The sequence below is a fragment of the Phyllobates terribilis genome, unplaced genomic scaffold (assembly GCF_046119375.1).
Source record: "Phyllobates terribilis strain yellow unplaced genomic scaffold, ASM4611937v1 Scaffold_76__1_contigs__length_6945272, whole genome shotgun sequence".
In the NCBI taxonomy this organism is placed as follows: domain Eukaryota; kingdom Metazoa; phylum Chordata; class Amphibia; order Anura; family Dendrobatidae; genus Phyllobates; species Phyllobates terribilis.
Window position 1 is genome coordinate 4,585,722 of NW_027362836.1, and position 19,763 is coordinate 4,605,484.

Sequence of the window (19,763 nt, forward strand, 5' to 3'; positions counted from 1 at the left end):
ACAACATCCAGAGAACTGCAGGTCTCACTTGCCTCAGTTAAGGTCAGTGTTCATGACTCCACCATAAGAAAGAGACTGGGCAAAAATGACACGCATAGCAGAGTTCCAAGACAAAAACCACTGCTGAGCAATAAGAACAAAGGCTCATCTCAGTTTTGGCAGAAAACATCTTGATGATCGCCAAGACTTTTGGGAGAATACTCTGTGGACTGACAAGACAAAAGTTGAACTTTTTGGAAGGTGTATGTCCCATTACATCTGGCGTAGAAGTAACACTGCATTTCAAAAAAGGAACATCATACCAACAGTAAAATATGGTGGCGGTAGCGTGATGGTCTGGGACTGTTATGCTGCTTCAGGACCTGGAAGACTTGCTGTGGTAAATGGAACCATGAATTCTGCTGGTTAACCAAAAAATCCTGAAAGAGAATGTCCGGCCATCTGTTCATGACCTCAAGCTGAAGTGCACTTGGGTTATGCAGCAGGACAATGATCCAAAACACACTATTAAGTCCACCTCTGATTGGCTTAAGGAAAACAAAATTAAGACTTTGCAGTGGCTTAGTCAAAGTCCTGACCTTAAGAAAGCGGTTCATGCTCGGAAACCCTCCAATGTGGCTAAATTACAACAATTTTGCAAAGATGAGTTGGCAAAAATTCCTCCAGAGTGTTGTAAAAGACTCATTGCCAATTATCCCAAACACTTGATTGTAGTTGTTGTTGCTGAGGGTGCTTCAACCAGTTATTAGGTTTAGAGGGCAATCACTTTTTCACACAGGGCCCTGTAGGTTTAGATTTCTTTTTCCCTTAATAATTAGGATCTTCATTTAAAAACTGCATTTTGTGGTTACTTGTGTTATCTTTGTCTAATATTAAAATTTGTTTTGAGATCTGAAATATTTAAGTGTGACAAACATGCAAAAGAATGAGAAATCAGAAAGGGGCAAACAACTTTTCACACATACACATATACATATATATATATTCATCCCACAATGTGACATTCATGGTAGAAGAGAGGGATTGGTAAGATGGGACAACCATTACAAACCAGCCACCTGATCAGACGTTATTGAACACCTTTCCAGAAGCTTTAATCAATCTTATCTACTGTTATTTTCTGAGGAGAGGAAGCAAATGTCCTAAAAATAAAAAAATATAAAAATGAAAGTTAAAAAAATAAAAATAAATAATCGGCTCACCTCCACTATGAGCATTTTTTGCTCTTCTAATAATCCAAGCTTTCCTAATTGTTCTTCTATTTGCTCCTGCGTCTTCATATTCCTCTCCAGCACAAATGATGCATGCTGGGGCTGTAAGAGCTGTAATAGAAGCCTAGAAGAACCATCAGAGGTCAGGCCCATCTGGTTACAGAAAGAACACAGATACACGCTGTATAAGACAATGGGATGGAAACAAGATTTTAAAAGGAGTTATCAAACACTTTTATACTCCACTGGATAGGTCATTAATATAAGATAGGTGGGGTCCAACCATCGGCCCCCCGATGATCAGCTGTCATCACCTCTGGCAAGATGCAGGCAATGTTCAAAGTGGAACAAAACCGCTCCGTACACTGCGGCCGCTGCCGGGTGCAGACCAGCTATTGAGGAGTACCGGAGGTGATCTGCAGCACCAGGCAGTGGCCACTGGGGTGCGCTCTGTTCACAAGTTACATCCGGCCGTTGCCAGAGCTATAAACAGCTTATTGGTGGGGAGCCAAGAGTCGGACCTACAACGATCTGATATAGACCACCTATTTTATGCATAAATCATCTGCATTAAAGTATTAGAGAACGTCTTTAAGAGCCCTGCATTTTCAGAGCCAAACTTCAGTGAACATCTAATAACCAATTACAATGTCTTTCTTAGGACTCGTTCACACGAATGTATTTTCAGTAGGAAAGTTGTCTGTGGAACAAATGGACGGCACTCAGACTAATGGGATTCAATGGGAAAGTGCAGAGGAGTCATTTTTCTTTTTTGTCACTGATCGAATCTGTGTGTGAGCAAAAAATAAAGAAAGAAAATGGCAGCATGTCCTCGTTTCATCCGTCAGACAAGATTCACCCATTCAAGTCTATGGGTACAGAAAAAAATCTGCTTTATACAGATACATTGCAATCCTGTAGCCCTGGAAACTGTAAATGGTTAAAAAGCCAGATTAGATCTGGACTGCACATGGACGACAAGTGAGGAAAGAATTCTCCCACTTTTCTGGATGAAACTCTGAATGATATTTTATCTGCTTGTGTGAACAGGCCCTTAGAGGTCTCGACAAGACGGAGGAGCTGATCCAGAGTGTCCAGGTAAAGCTAGCAGTCCAGGTAATGGCGGATACGGGGGCAACCATCCACATCGTGCTCCATGCCCTTCTAATGTGACCTCCGTGACAGTGATGCTCAGTGTAAAGCCTGAGCTCAGGAGATGTGGGCTCGGACCCTGTTCAGACACACTGGAACTGATCAATCTCCATTCAACATTATGAAGGTAAAACTGGAGCACTGGCCCCACTCAAATATATTGTATTATGGTCAAATCATTCCCTTTAGGAACTGAGTGCTGTGTAATAGAGGAGGATAAGGCCCCCCCGTATACAGCCATCTATTCTCTAATAGGCGGGAGGGAAGAGACGTCATCTCCTCCTTTCTGATAATGTCCCCTGTATCCTGCTGACAGTGATTGTGCCATCCCAGCAGGTGACACTAGAGCCGCTCCCCGCTCTTAGGCTATGTGCCCATGTAAAACCGTCTGCCATGCAAAGCAATGTGAATTGGGATGTGCTGTGCACATGATGCGCTAATTAGCGCGCCGAATTCGCATTGCGTTGCAACACGCAGCATGACCATTTCTACCGCGATTACGCGGCCATTGAAAAGCAGCAAACCCGTGTGGCACCCAGGATGAAGAAGAGACTACAACTCCTCTTCATCCCGGCTACCAAGCGGTGAAAAAAAGAAATAAATAAGTTAAAAATAAAAAAAACCTGTATACTCCCCTCTCCGGTCTGCTCCCGGCGGCGATCCTCTCTCCTCGGCGTCCAGCGGTATACTGGCAGGACCTGCGGTGACGTCATCTAGTCAGCTGATGGTCACCTGACCGCTGACGTCAGCGGTCAGGTGATGGTCGCGTGACCATCAGCTGACTAAATGATGTCACCGCAGGTCCTGCCAGTATACCGCGGGACGCTGAAGAGAGAGAACGCTGCCGGGAGGAGACTGGAGAGATGAGTATACAGGTTTTTGTTTTTTTTTACTATAGATGCAGCATTTAAAGCATCTAAGTTGGTCACACAATATAAATCCATGCCGGTTGCATGGATTTATATTGTGTGACCAACTTGTCAAGCACTTTTCCAAGTGATGCTCAAAATCACTTGGAAAAGTGCTTGAAAAAACGCATGCGAAAACGCTGAAAAAATGCTGAAAAAACACTTCTCTCTGGCAGAAAATCTGCATGTAAATCTGCATGTAAATCTGCATGTAAATCTGCATGCGTTTTTTTCTGCCAGAGAGAGGCAAAAACGCTCTGCATCAAATCTGCTACGTGGGCACATAGCCTTAGCGTGTATGTGCTGTACTTATCATTCAGGACTGTGCAAAGACCTGCCTGTGACCAAAAGAACAACAAGGCTGTGTGCACACGCTGCAGATTTGGTGCGTTTTTCAATGGAACAGGCTGCCACGAGAGGTGGTGAATTCTCCTTCAATGGAAGTCTTCAAACAGAGGCTGGACAGACATTTGTCTGAGATGGTTTAGTGAATCCTGCATTGAGCAGGGGTTGGACACTAGGACCCTGGAGGTTCCTCCAATTCTAATGTTCTAGGATTCTATGTATAAACACCAGCTGCAATCTTCCATGGAGAAGTAACTGTGGTTTCAGGAGAACTTGCAGCAGAAGGTCTGTGCCTTCCGCTAGCTCCTCCCCCTTCTGCTAGCTCCTCCCCCTTCCTTCTTTAAAGAGTATTAATAGCACTAACTGTCATCTATCTCACTAATAGGAAAGTTTGTCTTCACTGAATACAGATTTTACAGATGTTACCGCGAATTGAGACTGAAAGATCAATCCAGCAGGAAAAAGAAGACTTCTCTGATAAGATTATAAAATTACTTATTTTCATGTGTAATATTAATTTACAAAACAAAAATTAAAACAACGGTTATTCTTTAACTAATAAAGCACTTAGGACACGGATTCATTAAGACTGGCCATATTCAAGCTGCTCTTGATGAGGGAGCGTGCTGGAGTCAGACGGTCCAGATTCATTAAGTGGCGCATGTGACGCACCCCTGGGCCTGTGTCGCACAGCGTTGCGCATGCAGGAGCTTACCCGGAGCCGGATCTGTTGAGGGTTGTAGTCTCGTGGCGTTGACCCGGTCCGTGCCCAGGGAGTCAGACTAAGTGGCGTTGTATTAGCGGTAGATGTTGGACGACTACGCCACCCGTTGAATGCAGCGAAGGAGCTGCCGCTGCAGGGCAGACCGCTGAGGCCGGTGGTAGGATTGTGCAGCGTGGTAGTATCACCCCCAACGGGAGGGGTATGGCCTCAGGGCAGCCGACGTGGATGATGGGGGTATCAGGAATCACTCAGAGACGATGTGGTGTAGTTCAGGGTCTTTACTGGTGATAAAGATAGACCCTCCCGGAGTACTGGCTAGCGATCGGGGCCTGGTCAGTCCTTGAGCAGATGGGATCTCCCCTGGCCAGGCGGAGTTGTAGGCCTCCCAAACTGACTGTACTCTTCTGGCTACCTTGCTAGAGGCGGGTATAAGTAGCCCACGTCCCTGAGTGTACCGTGTGGTGCTCACCCGTATGGCCGGTGACTCGGGGCCTTCTAGTGGCGTCCGCTCCACGACGGCGGTGCTGGTCCCACGCGTGTGACCGTGCCTTCGGGTTTCTTGGCCAGAGGACCTGAAATCCCCTGCCGGGCGGTTTCTGCTGCTGGGTAAAGATTAGTCCCCACAGCCTCGGACTCCGGGTCCGGTGATAGCTTCTCAGTCAGGGCGAGCTCTGCAGCTGCCAGCCCCTGACTCCTTATAGCACTGCTCCCACAGAGCTCCTGATGTTCTTCTCCTATATCTGCTGCTCTTCTCTGTCTCTACTTCTTCTCTACTCACTAACCCTGCCTCAGCCCTAGGTTTATATAGGGGAAGTTCTTCCCCTCCCAGGACTGGGCAGGAGGTGTGGCATGCATCGGATCCCTGACCAAGAGACCTCCCACCTGCTCTCAGACATAACATTGCTGTTACTGTGGAAACCAGACCCCTGGGGTGCCACATTCCCCCCTAGTGAAATTTAGTACTCCGGGACTAAACATATTTTTAGAAAAACATAACAAGGTATAAACAATAATAATACAATAAGAAAAACACATAAAGATGGTTACGGCGTGTCCGCAACCGGGTGCAATTTTGAAGAAAAGCAAGGTGTCCATTTCACCAAAACAGGGAGACGTAACCAGGTAGGGGTCTGTCCTGCCCCGAGTCCTTAACAGTCTTTAGTCCATTCCTAGGTTACGCTCCAACCAATTGTACAAGGATTCCCGGTAAACCCACCAAGGACTCCTAAAAATAACTAGAAACACATAATTATTTACAAGTAACAGACAGGTGACCTCAATAAAACAATTTAAACACTTCAAATCCTCCAACGTGCGGGTAACTGGCCTCTAGTGGCCCTAGTGGACCTACGGAGCTGACTGTCTGGCCCTGAACTACAGGGTGTAGGAGCTGTCAAGGGTAAACTGGGCAGCTGTTTACGGGCTCTTTGGCTCACTAGGGGTACGGCAGGCTCACTATGAGCAGAGGGTTGATCCTCCTGTTCTGCTTGTGTGGAGTCTGCTGCCTCCTGGACCGGCTGCTCTTCCAGCTCTACCTGTTGCTCCGTAGGCACTTGGGATGCTGGTTGGAGGAACGTGAGGACGGGTACCACAACTGCACCATTGACTTGAGTCCAGGACCGAGAGAAGTCTCCGAGCACAGTACTAACCATATCTTCCCTTTCCTCTACGGGTCGAGGGTCTTCTTGCTCTCCTTCTGGGTTCCATAGCTGTTCGGGACACTTCTTCAGGTGATCCCGGGATACAATGGCTGTGGTTTCCCCTCCGTCTTTACTGATGGTACAAACCTTTGGGTTGTCGTGGCTTGAGGGCAGTACGGTGTACGGGTCCTTCTCCCACTGGTCGTCCAACTTGTGGAGCCGTCTCTTCCTCTTCAAGACCTGCTCTCCGGGTACCAGGGGAACAGCGGGAGCATACTGGTTGTAAGTTTTCTCTTGTCTTTCCCTAGCGAGACAGAGACTTCGCTCCACGCTCTCCTGTACTTTCCGGTACTGCTGCTGCCTCTCTGTGTCCCAGTCTGCTTCCGGTGAAGTGTCCTCGGGTGTCAGGACTCCCATCTCCAGGTCAACAGGTAGCTTACCAGGCCTTGCCCTCATTAGGTAAGCCGGGGTACAGTTGGTGGAACCTACAGGGATGTAGTTGTATAGGTCCACCAGGTCGGGCAGCTTCTCAGGCCACAGACTGCGTTCTTCCAGGGACAACGTTTTCAGAAGATCCATTACCACCTGGTTCATTTTCTCACAAAGTCCATTAGTTTGCGGATGATAGGGCGTCGTCCTTATCTTCCGGCAGCCATACAGATTGCAGAATTCCTGGAAGACCTCCGCTTCAAAGGCAGGTCCCTGGTCCGTCAGCACTTGGTTCGGGTACCCGTGTGGACGGCAGAAGTGCTGCTGGAAGGCTCTAGCTGCTGTTTGAGCTGTTAAGTCCTTAACGGGGACGACAACCAAGAACCGGGAGTAATGATCCACAATGGTTAACGCGTAGACGTAGCCACTTCTGCTTGGGGTCAGTTTTACATGATCCAAGGCTACCAGTTCCAACGGCTGCTTGGTGACGATGGACTGAAGGGGGGTCTTCTGGCTGGCACGGTCCTTCCTTCTTAGGTTGCACGGGCCACAGTCTCTGCACCACCTCTCGATGGTTCCCCTCATGCCTACCCAGTGGAACCGCCCGCGCAGCAGGAACTCCAACTTCTTCCATCCGAAGTGTCCAGCCCCGTCGTGGTATGCCTCCATCACCATGGCTGCGTCTCTTCGTGGCACCACTACTTGCCAGATTAGTTCATGCGTCCGGGAGTTAACCATTCTGCGGCACAACTTCCCCTTGTAAAGGAACAGTCGACTCTTCTCAGCCCACAGTTGTTTGGCTTCCTCCGGAGCGTCTGGGTCAAGGCGAGCCTCTGGCCGAGTCAGCATCTCCTTCACCAGTCGGACGGCAGGGTCACTGTCTTGCGTTTCCTCCCAGTTGTAGTGAGGCAAGGGGTTAAACGTAGCGGCTTGCTTACTCCTTACCTGATGGGAATACTGGATAGTCCCATGACGGTGGAACGCGGGGAGTTCGACTTCTTCCAGCCCCTCTGAATCTTCTCCTACGTCCGGTAGGTTTGGCATCCTGGACAGGGCGTCCGCGTTGGTATTGGAGCGTCCTGCCCGGTATTTGATTGTGAACTCGTAGTTGGACAGACGGGCCATCCATCTCTGCTCTAAGGCACCGAGTCTTGCCGTGTCCAGGTGTGTCAACGGGTTGTTATCCGTGTACACGGTGAACCGGGAAGAAGCGAGGTAGTGCTTAAAGCGTTCGGTGACTGCCCACACCACTGCCAGGAACTCTAGCTTAAATGAGCTGTAATTCTCAGGGTTTCTTTCGGTGGGTCGCAGTTTTCGACTGGCGTAAGCGATTACTCGTTCTTTCCCCTGCTGGATCTGGGACAGTACGGCTCCTAGCCCGATGTTACTTGCGTCGGTGTAGAGGATAAAGGGCTGGCTGTAATCAGGGTACGCCAGGATTTCATCCCCCGTGAGGGCCATCTTCAGCTGGCGGAAGGACTCTTCTTCTAACTTCTCCCATTTGAAGGGCGGCTTCTGGTTCTTGGCCTTCCGGGACTGGCCTATCAGGAGGTCCTGCATAGGAGCTGCCTTTTTGGTGAAACCGGGGATGAATCTGCGGTAATAGCCTACCAACCCGAGGAACTGCCGCACTTCCTTTACACTGGAGGGACTTGGCCATTCCTTAATTGCGGTGATCTTATCAGGGTCGGGAGCCACTCCGTCAGCGCTCACCACGTGTCCCAGGTACTGCACCTTTGGTTTTAGGAGGTGACACTTGGAGGGTTTTACCTTTAGACCGTAGTTTGCCAGAGCTTCGAACACTTCCGCCAGGTGTTTCAGGTGGTCCTCATAAGTCTTGGAATATACGATGACATCGTCCAGGTACAACAGGACCGTCTCGAAGTTTTTGTGGCCCAGACAGCACTCCATTAATCGTTGAAAGGTTCCTGGTGCGTTACAGAGTCCGAACGGCATGCAGGTAAACTCGCTAAGTCCCATCGGGGTGGTGAATGCGGTCTTCTCCCGGTCCGCCTCTGCTACAGGAACCTGCCAGTACCCACTAGTGAGATCCAAGGTAGAGAAGAAGTTAGCAGATCTTAAAGCAGCCAAAGACTCCTCTATCCTTGGTAAGGGGTACGCATCCTTGTGTGTGATACGGTTGATTTTCCGGTAATCTACACACATCCTCATGGTGTTGTCTTTCTTTTTGACTAAGACTAGTGGAGCTGCCCAGGGGCTACAGCTATCCCTGATCACCCCAGCCTCCTTCATGTCCCTAAGCATCCCCTTGGCGTGTTGGTAGTGTGCAGGGGGTACGGGTCGATACCTCTCTTTTATGGGAAGATGGTCTCCCGTGGGGATGCGGTGTTCTACCCCCTTGACTCGCCCGAAGTCTAACGGGTGTTTACTAAACACTCTCTCGTACTCTTGAACCACCCGATAGACTCCCTGTCTCTGGTGTGAGGGAGTGGAGTCAGTACCCAAATGTAGTTGCTGACACCAGTCCTCCATTGTTTCCTTAGAGCCGTTACCTTCCTCCGGGGAAGATGGAGGCAAGGGTTCTACGGACTGTATGGAATTTTGATTGATGGTATACAATTTGGCTAGCGTGGCATACCGGGGCAGGTACACTTCCCTCTTCCCGATATTTATTATGCGAACGGGCACCCTCCCATGGCGTACATCGACCACCCCCCGTGCTGTCAAAATGGTGGGCCTACTGTCTGAGTAAACTGGTTCTACCATTGCCTGGTAATCTCTACCTCTCAGACCAATAGCTGCCCGGCACCAAATCATCATTTCACTTTTTGGGGGCATGGCAATAGGGAAAGGGTCACACATTCTTACGCTACCAATCTCACCACCGGAGAGTTCTATCTGTTGCCGTCGCATCAGTGCCCGGATCTCTTTCTGGAGCACTCGCTGCTGGCCGGAGCTGGCGTTCTTGGCAACCTGCTGTAAAAGGAAAATCACCTCTGCAAGACAATTTTCAATTACATTAGTTCCTAGAGTTATCTTTGGGTGACTCTCGTGCTTGTCAATGTCTACAATGATCAGTCCCTGTGCCGCCAGTTCAACTCTACCGATTTTAATGGTCACCTCTTTAAATCCAATCTGTGGCACGGGCTGACCATTGCTGGCGATGATACTCAAATCGTCGTCAGGGTAGCGGGTGATATCCGAGTCATTCCAGTACTGCTTGAAGAGCACGTACGGGATAGTGGTAACCTGTGACCCGGTGTCCAGTAGGGCACTCATAGGGATGCCATCCAGTACCACAGGCAAGACTGGACGTCCTCCCACATATTTGTCGCGCCAGTTCGATGGGCCTGATGATCTTTTTCCTGGGGTTTGGCCCTCTACCCCAGGTTGTGCCAGTTTAAAGGACAGTACCTTGCCATATGTCCGGGTTGATTGCAGCGGCGGCAGATGGGTTGTCCGTCCTCGTTGTATCGGTCGCTGGGTCTTCCTCTGGCCGGTGGGGTCCTCCTTGGTCGACGCCACGGGATGTCCTCCGGTCCGGATGCCAGCTGGATCTTCCCTGGAGTGGAAACCTGTAAAGACTGCACAGTTCGGGTTAGCGCGGCAACGCTTTTAGCTAGCTCTTGGACCTGATGGTGCAGGTCTGGAGCCGGGTCATTGTTCAAAGCCTGCGCATCAGCTCCCACAGGCCCTGCCAACAAGGGCGCCGCCTCCTGGTGGTAAGTGGTAGTGGGGCGTCTGTGGGTCACAACGCCACCTGGTGCCGGTTCTCGGAGCACCCGGATGGCTCTGTCCTTGAACTGTGCAAATCCCAGATGAGGGTCCTGTAAGGCCATTGCCCGCAACTGGGTTCGGTGGGCATTGCAATATAAACCCTCTATAAATTGTTCAGTCAACAGCCTGTCCTCGTCTCCCACGCCGTCAGGGTCGGTCTGCTTAATGGCTCTCAGGGCCTCTTGTAGGTTCAGGGCATAGTCCCTTATACTCTCGTATGCTCGCTGCTTGCACCCGTAGAATCTAAGCTTGATCTCGGCTGAGGTGCGGGTATCAAAGGTGTCCCTCAGCCGGGTTAGTATCCCTGCAACAGTCCTCCCCCCAGGTGGCCAGGACTTTACCTCCCTTTGGGCTGCCCCGGTTAATTGGGCCACCAGGATGCTCACTTTTTGCTCTTCTGTGAGGGGGTACACCTGGAAGAGGCTATCCAGCTTTTCTCTAAAGTCATGCAGGGTATGTGACTCCCCTGAGTACTGGGGTAGCCAGGCCGCTCCCGGGATATAGGGCATGGTGAAAGGCATGACTGCAGCAGCGGTGGCGCTGGCGGGGGTTGAGGCAGTGAAGCTCACCTCCGTATCCGACATCTTCCTCCCCCCTAGTGGACCGTGGCCTACCTTGCGATGATCCTCTTCCGTAGGCCGCGGCTACGCAGTGGATCGTCAGGGTTGAGGACCTTCCGTCGCGCTCCTGTGACGTCGGCGTCTGCTGGGCTCCTTCCAGGACCTTACGCAACGTCCGGACGTGAGGCGGGGCTTCCGTTCTCGCGCGCTTTCGGAGTCCACGCCCCTCTTCTTCCCGCGCGGCGTCTTCAAGATGGCGTCCAACGGCGAGAAAACTCCACGGATGGCGGGAAGAAGGCAGAAGATGGCGCCGGATGGCGGGAAACCTCCACGGATGGCGGGAATCTTCACCACTGGTAAGTTTGAACAGTCTTTTTCAGGCACGCAGTACCCGGTGGTTGCGGGCACGATATCCTGCCGACTACGCCAAAAGTTGACGCACCCCTGGGCCTGTGTCGCACAGCGTTGCGCATGCAGGAGCTTACCCGGAGCCGGATCTGTTGAGGGTTGTAGTCTCGTGGCGGTGACCCGGTCCGTGCCCAGGGAGTCAGACTAAGTGGCGTTGTATTAGCGGTAGATGTTGGACGACTACGCCACCCGTTGAATGCAGCGAAGGAGCTGCCGCTGCAGGGCAGACCGCTGAGGCCGGTGGTAGGATTGTGCAGCGTGGTAGTATCACCCCCAACGGGAGGGGTATGGCCTCAGGGCAGCCGACGTGGATGATGGGGGTATCAGGAATCACTCAGAGACGATGTGGTGTAGTTCAGGGTCTTTACTGGTGATAAAGATAGACCCTCCCGGAGTACTGGCTAGCGATCGGGGCCTGGTCAGTCCTTGAGCAGATGGGATCTTCCCTGGCCAGGCGGAGTTGTAGGCCTCCCAAACTGACTGTACTCTTCTGGCTACCTTGCTAGAGGCGGGTATAAGTAGCCCACGTCCCTGAGTGTACCGTGTGGTGCTCACCCGTATGGCCGGTGACTCGGGGCCTTCTAGTGGCGTCCGCTCCACGACGGCGGTGCTGGTCCCACGCGTGTGACCGTGCCTTCGGGTTTCTTGGCCAGAGGACCTGAAATCCCCTGCCGGGCGGTTTCTGCTGCTGGGTAAAGATTAGTCCCCACAGCCTCGGACTCCGGGTCCGGTGATAGCTTCTCAGTCAGGGCGAGCTCTGCAGCTGCCAGCCCCTGACTCCTTATAGCACTGCTCCCACAGAGCTCCTGATGTTCTTCTCCTATATCTGCTGCTCTTCTCTGTCTCTACTTCTTCTCTACTCACTAACCCTGCCTCAGCCCTAGGTTTATATAGGGGAAGTTCTTCCCCTCCCAGGACTGGGCAGGAGGTGTGGCATGCATCGGATCCCTGACCAAGAGACCTCCCACCTGCTCTCAGACATAACATTGCTGTTACTGTGGAAACCAGACCCCTGGGGTGCCACACATGAATTATGCGCTTCTGTCAAGTGGTGTGTGCACCTTGCCACAAATCTTACTCCAGTCACGGACTGGAGTAAGATTTCTGGTGTAAGGGAAGCCACAGTTCGCTATGAATTAGACAAGCTGTGGTGCCACACTTCCATCCTGCCCCAACTCTGCCCATTTTGGTGAAGCTGGGCAAAACTGACATGAAAACACCAAAAGTCACAACATTTTTAATCAACTCAACAATGCACAAAAATTGTGACTTTTCAAAGTGATTTACACCAGAATTCTGGCATAATTGCATTGATCAATCAGGACTATAGTGTCCTAAGTTTTTATACTTCATTAAAACATCCTCCTCCTCCCAAGAGGTGGTCCTAGGTACTGACCCTCGCAGTGTTCGGTCACTTCTGCTGCAGGACTGCTTGTCCGGCTTCTCGGTACAGATGAGATCCTCTATATACCTTGCCCTAATGAAGCCGGCACAGGACCACGTCCACAGCTGCCCCCTGTGTGTGGGGGCCGTCCACTTCTATTACAGGGTCCTAGTACGGAGTGATCAGCTCTGGATACAGTGGGGTGGGCTGTTCTGGCAATGTCATGTATACATTGCTGGGGGGCTCCCAGTGATGGCTGAGCACGTAAGCTGAATCTATGGCAGTTATGTGATGGATCCTCGCAGTCAGTGATGGAGAGGAAAAGCCTCATGGAAGATTCAGCCGGACAAATCCACAACTGTGGACTGAATGGAGGCAGAGAAATCAGTGGCTGCAAACAAGACATTTCTTCTTGTAGATTCCCCAGATGATTGGGAATAGTTGCTTGAAGATGTAAGACCCCGGTCAGGTGATCGCTGTTATTAACTCCTTTTGCCTAAAAAAAATACAAATAAAATCTGCAGTCACTTTTGATCATTTTTGGTCACAGCTTCGAGCCTTAGTCTTTCTTCTCTAATTCTATCCAGTAATGGAGATTACAATGATAGCATACACGGTACCATCTAGAGCCACAATACATTTATATGGAAAGGAGTTCTAGAATAGCAGAAAATGTCTGTTTTGTCACAGAAACAATCACATTAAATAGGATCTGTCACTTGTCATAAATCTAGAACATTTATTTGGTGTAAATGCCGCTGTTCTTCTGGATCTGGGATTGGTTTTATTCCCTTTTCCATCGGCCACTCCACTCCTCTTACTTATAGATTCATCTTGTCCCTTTAGCTAAGTGGTAGTGATACAAAACTCCTCTACATGGGGGTCTTTTTAACCCCTTAATGACCAGAGCATTTTCCATTTTTGCATTTTCATTTTTTGCTCCCCTTCTTCCCAGACCCATAGCCTTTTTATTTTTAGGTCAATATTGCCATGTGAGGGCTTATTTTTTGCGGGACAAGTTGTACTTTTAAACGCCATCACTGGTTTTACCATATCATGTACTGGAGAACGGGGACAAAAATTCCAAGCGCGGTGAAATTGCAAATGAAATGCAATTCCACGGTTGTTTTTTTTTTACCACGTTCACTGAATGCTATAACTGACCTGCAATTATGATTCTCCAGGTCATTACGAGTTTGTAGACACCAAACATGTATAGGTTCTTTTTTATTTAAGTGAAAAAAAATCCAAAGTTTGCTAAAAATGGTGCCATTTTCCGAGACCCGTAGAGTCTCCATTTTTCGGGATCTGGGGCCAAGTGAGGGCTTATTTTTTGCGTGTCGAGCTGATCGCCCGTTATTTCATTTTATTTCAATGTTGCAACGACCAAAAAACATAATTCTGGCGTTTAGAATTTTCTCGTTACGCCGTTTACTGATCGGATTAATTCTTTTTTTTATATTGATAGAATGGGCGATTGTGAACGCAGCAATACCAAATATGTTTATGTGTTTTTTCTTTATTATTATTATTTTATTTTGAATGGGGCGAAAGGGGGGCGATTTAAACTTTTATAGATTGTTTTACCTTTTTCATATTTTTAAAAACATTTTTTCCCACTTTCTGCATGCGTCAATAGTCTCCACAGGAGACCAGAAGCTGCAGTTACCTGACCGGCTCGGCTTCAGAAAGGCGATGAGCAGATTGCCTCTATGTAGCAGAAATGCTCATGTGCTATGAGCGCCAACCACTAGGTGGCGCTCATAGCAAGCAAGACATGACAACCACAGGGGTCTGCTGCAGACCCCGGGTTGCCATGCCCACGCATCGGTAACCCGCGATCAAGTGACAGGTCACAGATGGGCGGGGCTAATGCCGCTGTCGGAGATTGACTGCGGCATTTAAGTGGTTAACAGCTGCGGGTGGATCGCAATTCCACCAACGGCTGTTGCAGCCACATGTCAGCTGTAAGAATCAGCTGACATGTGCCTGGTTCAGTGCGGGCTCAGCGCCGGAGCCAGTGCTGAACCGGGGGTGATGGCCTGGGGCATACTAATACGCCCCTGGCCAGTAAGGGGTTAAAGACCACTCCGAGTTGGCTAAAAAGACTACTTTACACAAGGCGTAAAGTGCCATATCTTAGAAACGAAGGGGCACAGGAAAGAAAAACAAAATGACGCAGATTCATGAGAACGGAAAAAATTACACATTTATGTCAAGTGACAGCTTCTCTACAAAGGAAGTTGTTCAACAGAAAAAGTCTTAATGTACTTAAAATAAAAACTGCTGAAACTTCCGGTAACACGGCTGGGTGTGGACCCACTGCTCCTGGGGCCGGGCTTACCCTGGAGTGGCGTGACTAAGCAACTAACTGGTTTTCACTTGAGCCTCTGGTGGCGAGGATAGTCTTGGCCGCAGGTAGTCGCCAGGTACCACTCCTGATCTCTGCAGGACAAAGCAGGGTTAAATTCCTGCAGAGACCGGCCACGCCCCCTAAGGCCAAAGGGAAAACACCATGCTGTTGCAGCTGTGTAGAGGAGAGCGGCAAGAGGCAAACCTCAGCGAGCCGACCTGATGGGAGGAGACGCCGAACGCTGACGATGGAGAGTAGGACGACGCTGAGGAGGCACGTGAGTTACTGCTGTGACAGCACCCCCCTTACGCCCCACTGTTCTTTAGGCCAACCCGACAGAGAAACTGCTCAAAAATCACAGGGGGGAGAACGATGCTGTCGGCAGGCTCCCAAGACCTTTCCTCAGGACCGAAACCCCTCCAATCAACTAGACAGGCAGGTGTGGAAAAATGCCGCACAGTGAAAATGGTTTAAAAAGTAGAAGTGGGGGACGTGGCCTGGGCTTGGCTGATGTAGGTTGCAGAAGAGCTGAGCTCCATACAGGCAACCAAATCAAAGCTACCTCAAAGCAATTTAAATGAGGAAATCCCAAATGCTCCTACAAAATCCGTCTGGGGAACGTCTCAGGAGTATTTTGAGACCTTCCCTGAAGAAATCGCACCAAAATTGAAGTTGTTCCAGCTACTTGAAGCCGGCGGCTGCACTTTCCCACCATCAGAAGCACAGCTCAAGTTCCCAAGGGAGAAGAGGGAAGGCGACAGCACCTCCGGCACCATTAACAAGCTGTGCCTCATCACAAACCCACATCCTTCCTGACACCCTTGGATCACGAAAAGGCCGACCGAGGTCCCACACAGGAAGGCACGGAGGAGAAGATCCAGCACCACGGTGAGGAGGACAGCGCGGACTGCACGGAGGGAGCGAAGAGGACACCGGATCAGCGGAGACATAGTACAGGCTAGTACATACTCCCCCATCCCGTCCCCCCATACTACCCGGCGAACGAAGGAATCATCGCGTCCTTCTCAGCTCCCACAGTGTGAATACAGACTGCTGACTGTTCTGCATTTAAATATTAACTGGACCTTGTGGCACATTGAGTTCCAAAAGAGACAGAACTGCAATGTATATATGCAGAGTGTGAATACAGATTGCCATCTGCATATCACAGCTACAACTCCCCTAACACCTACAGTGTTACACCTGACAGTCAACTGCCTCAACAGCAGAATCTAAGTGCATCTCGCAGCACTAATTGGAATTGCAAAACGTAACACTGTTCCCTACTTGCATCTACAGAATTACTTCTGCCAACTGCCAATCTTGAGCATAGATCACATCTGAATGCAAAATCTATGACACATATAACACGACAAAGTTGTGACTTCCTCAATTTTGGCACAATAAATCAGTGCTACTGATCTCTTAAGGTTCAATTCTCGTATCATTTACTTGGACCCCCTACAAAACTCTCCTATGTTCAGGCAATAGGTCTCAACCTGTCACTGGAAAAGAAGGAAAATCATATTAAACGTTAGGATTACAGAGTCCCACGGACTTATTTCCAACCGTCTAACTTGTATTTTTCTCACTTAGTAATACAGGTTAATTATATCTCTGACAGATTACCTCTGCTTGGTTGATATCATTTAATATCCAATAACATTTTTTTTTTCTTTACAAAAACCTATAAACTACAGACGTGTCGGATAAACTCATTTCAAAATCAAATCCTGTCTAAAAATTTCAAATTTTGCTCTAACTGACACAGTCAAACATGAGCTCTACTAAAAAAAAGTGCTACTGCAAGTAGCAAATCCTCTAATTCTACAAATAAATCTAAAAATCCTGCCGAGAAAAATCCTGATTACCACACATACTGTAATACCCTGGAGGACTCTCCAAATACAGCCTCTCAAGTCCAGATCTCCCCTCAAAAGGGAAGAAAAATCAACCTCCAGAAAAAATTCCCAAAAAGAAGTGTCACAAACTTCTTTCCAAAATCCCTCTTCCTCTATCCTATCCCCTCCAACAGTCATAAACAAGGACCATCCTCCTTCAATCGCACCTAATAATCTGAACTTCGAAGGAATGGACACCTCAATATCTCATAAAAGATCGAAACCTGAAAGCTGGGGTCACAAGGGCACAGTGTGCCAGGATCACGCTGAGTCTGACTCAGACTCTGACTTCACAGACTCATCCCCAAATCATAGCCCGGAAAAAAATAAGCAGAAAACAGATCACGGGCCCAAGACCCCCGATAAAGCTTCTTACAATTCAGGCAGTTACAAGGAATTTCCACCTCCCTCAAATAACACTGAATCTTACATGTTAGAATTGGCCAGAGTGATCAACGATAATATGAAAATTACTCTGGACAAACAAACAGAAACAATAAATTCCACTTTCCAAGTTTTCAATAAAAGACTGGAGGATTATGAAAAAAGACTTACTCTTGTAGATGTCAAAACCGAAAAAACAACAAACGACCAGTATAATACCCACGCAGAGATCAACAAGCTCAGAGCAAAACTTGCGGATTTGGAGGACCGTAACCGCAGGAACAACCTCAAAATACGAGGTATCCCGGAGACAGTCCCACCACAAGATCTATCTGAATACGCTAAATCAGTGTTCAAAAAAGCTCTGCCCTTATTATCCAATCAAGAACTCACTATAGACAGGATCCACAGACTACCCCGTCCCAACTCAGTTGCAGCCGACACCCCAAGAGATACAATCTTACGAATTCACTTCTACCAAACAAAAGAAAAAATTCAAAACTTTATCAAGGTAGAAAAAACCTTTCCTGAACCATTTAAAGATCTAAAAATCTACACAGACCTGTCTAAGGAAACAATAGATGCCAGAAAATCCTTCAGAGACACCACGACATATTTGAGAGAATCGGGAGTGCCCTACAGATGGGGCTTCCCGCTAAAACTATTAGTTTTTCACAAAGGAAAAACCATCGTTCTTTTCTCCCCCGAGGAAGGGCGTAAATTTATTGCCTCGCTGAAGGACGATTCCTCATTTAAAGTCCCTCCTCTCTCCCAAAGGGACAATCGTTGAACTTCCGGCTAACCATTACCTTTTCTAAAAATTTGTTTACTGCTTAAAGCTGCAGTTTCCCTCCACGTTGTTGAAGGATTTAATGTTATGTTATAATTATATAACCTTTTCATCATACAGGTATTATGCGTTTCGTAGTGTGTTATATACCAACTGTATGCAATCCTAACTGGACCTCTTCACACTGGGATTTTCTCTTCTAACAACTTGGTTGTTCTACATCGGACAATTTCACAAACTTTTTTCCCCCAGAAAAAAAACCCTACGGACTAGTAGGTATCCCCTGGAGGTTTGTCTAGAAGTCGTGATTTTATTACACAAATATTCACTTCGCTTATCACGTACAATCCTAAAGTTGTGTTATTGTTCTCATTTGTTTGTTGTTTGCATTGTGAATTGTTCACACATTTTATGACACATTTATTATAATAACTCACCTGTGTAGTCATCTAAAAAGCTTTAACATACTACCTGATTCCAACTCCTAAATCTCTCCACCTTTCCCAATTGAATATAAGCATTCTCCAACTTGAGTATTAAAATATCATCATATAATGTTAAGGGACTAAATAGCCTGAATAAAAGATTATCCCTCTGGAAAGAAATTAACTCCCAAAAAGCGGACATTATCTGTCTACAAGAGACAAAATTCTCTGAATCCAATCATCCCAAATTCGGCCACAAAAACTTTACTAACATTTTTGAGTCTACAAACAAGAATAAAAAAAAAGCGGGGGTCGCCACTATAATCAAAAATACCGTCCCCTTTAAACTTGAAGAAGAGGTTTCTGACCCTAATGGCAGATATCACATTCTTGTTTGTGGGGTCAATAACAAGATTTGTACAATTGTAAACATTTATGCTCCCAACAAAAGACAAATCAGCTTTCTTAACAAGGTGATGAAAAAGATTTCCAAAATCAAGAAGGGAGAACTGTTTATACTGGGTGATTTCAATATGGTTCCTGATGATCATATGGACTCCTCATCCCCCAGAAGATGTCTATCTGCTTCCCTAAACCCGTGGCTAATAAAAAACGAGCTGTTTGACGCATTTAGGTGTATCAACACTACCTCAAAAGAGTACACGTTTTTTTCAGACGTCCACCAGACTGCGTCCAGAATAGTCCTTATTCTAACTGATGTCTTTTCCATCTTAAAAATTGAAAAAATTGAAATTCTCCCAAAAACTATCTCTGACCACTCCCCTTAGCTGGGAGAAATTAGGTTAGGCCCACCCCTCACTAATAGCTTTCTTTGGAAATGCAACCCGTCCCTCCTTTATTCACCAGAGTACAGATCTATAATTGAGGAAAATTTAAAACAATACTTCAATGAAAATGAAGATGAAACCATTAGTCCATTTACTCTCTGGAATGCTCATAAGGCAGTCCTCAGAGGGACATTGCTGAAACTGTCATCCTCCATCAAAAAGAAAAATAGGGATAAAATTATAGAACTCCAAGCCTTAATTAGATCTAAGGAGGAGATCCAAACCAACACTTACCCACCCTCTCGAAAAATTGGCCAAGAAATTCATAATTTAAGAGTAGAACTCAAAGAATTATTTGCCCCCTTCGAATCTCTAGTCAAGAACTCACAATTTAAAGTATATGCATCCTTGAACAAACCGACTAAATTTATGATGAACCGTATTAAGAAAAAGAGGATACAAAACAGGATTAATAAAGTTCTATCGGAGGATGGCACACTTAGACATCACCCAAAAGAGATAGTATTTCTCAAAAGTGGAGACTATCATAGACTATATAATATTAACACAAATGATTCCATACCAAAGCCTAACAAAGAACTCATCAACAAATTCCTTTCCTC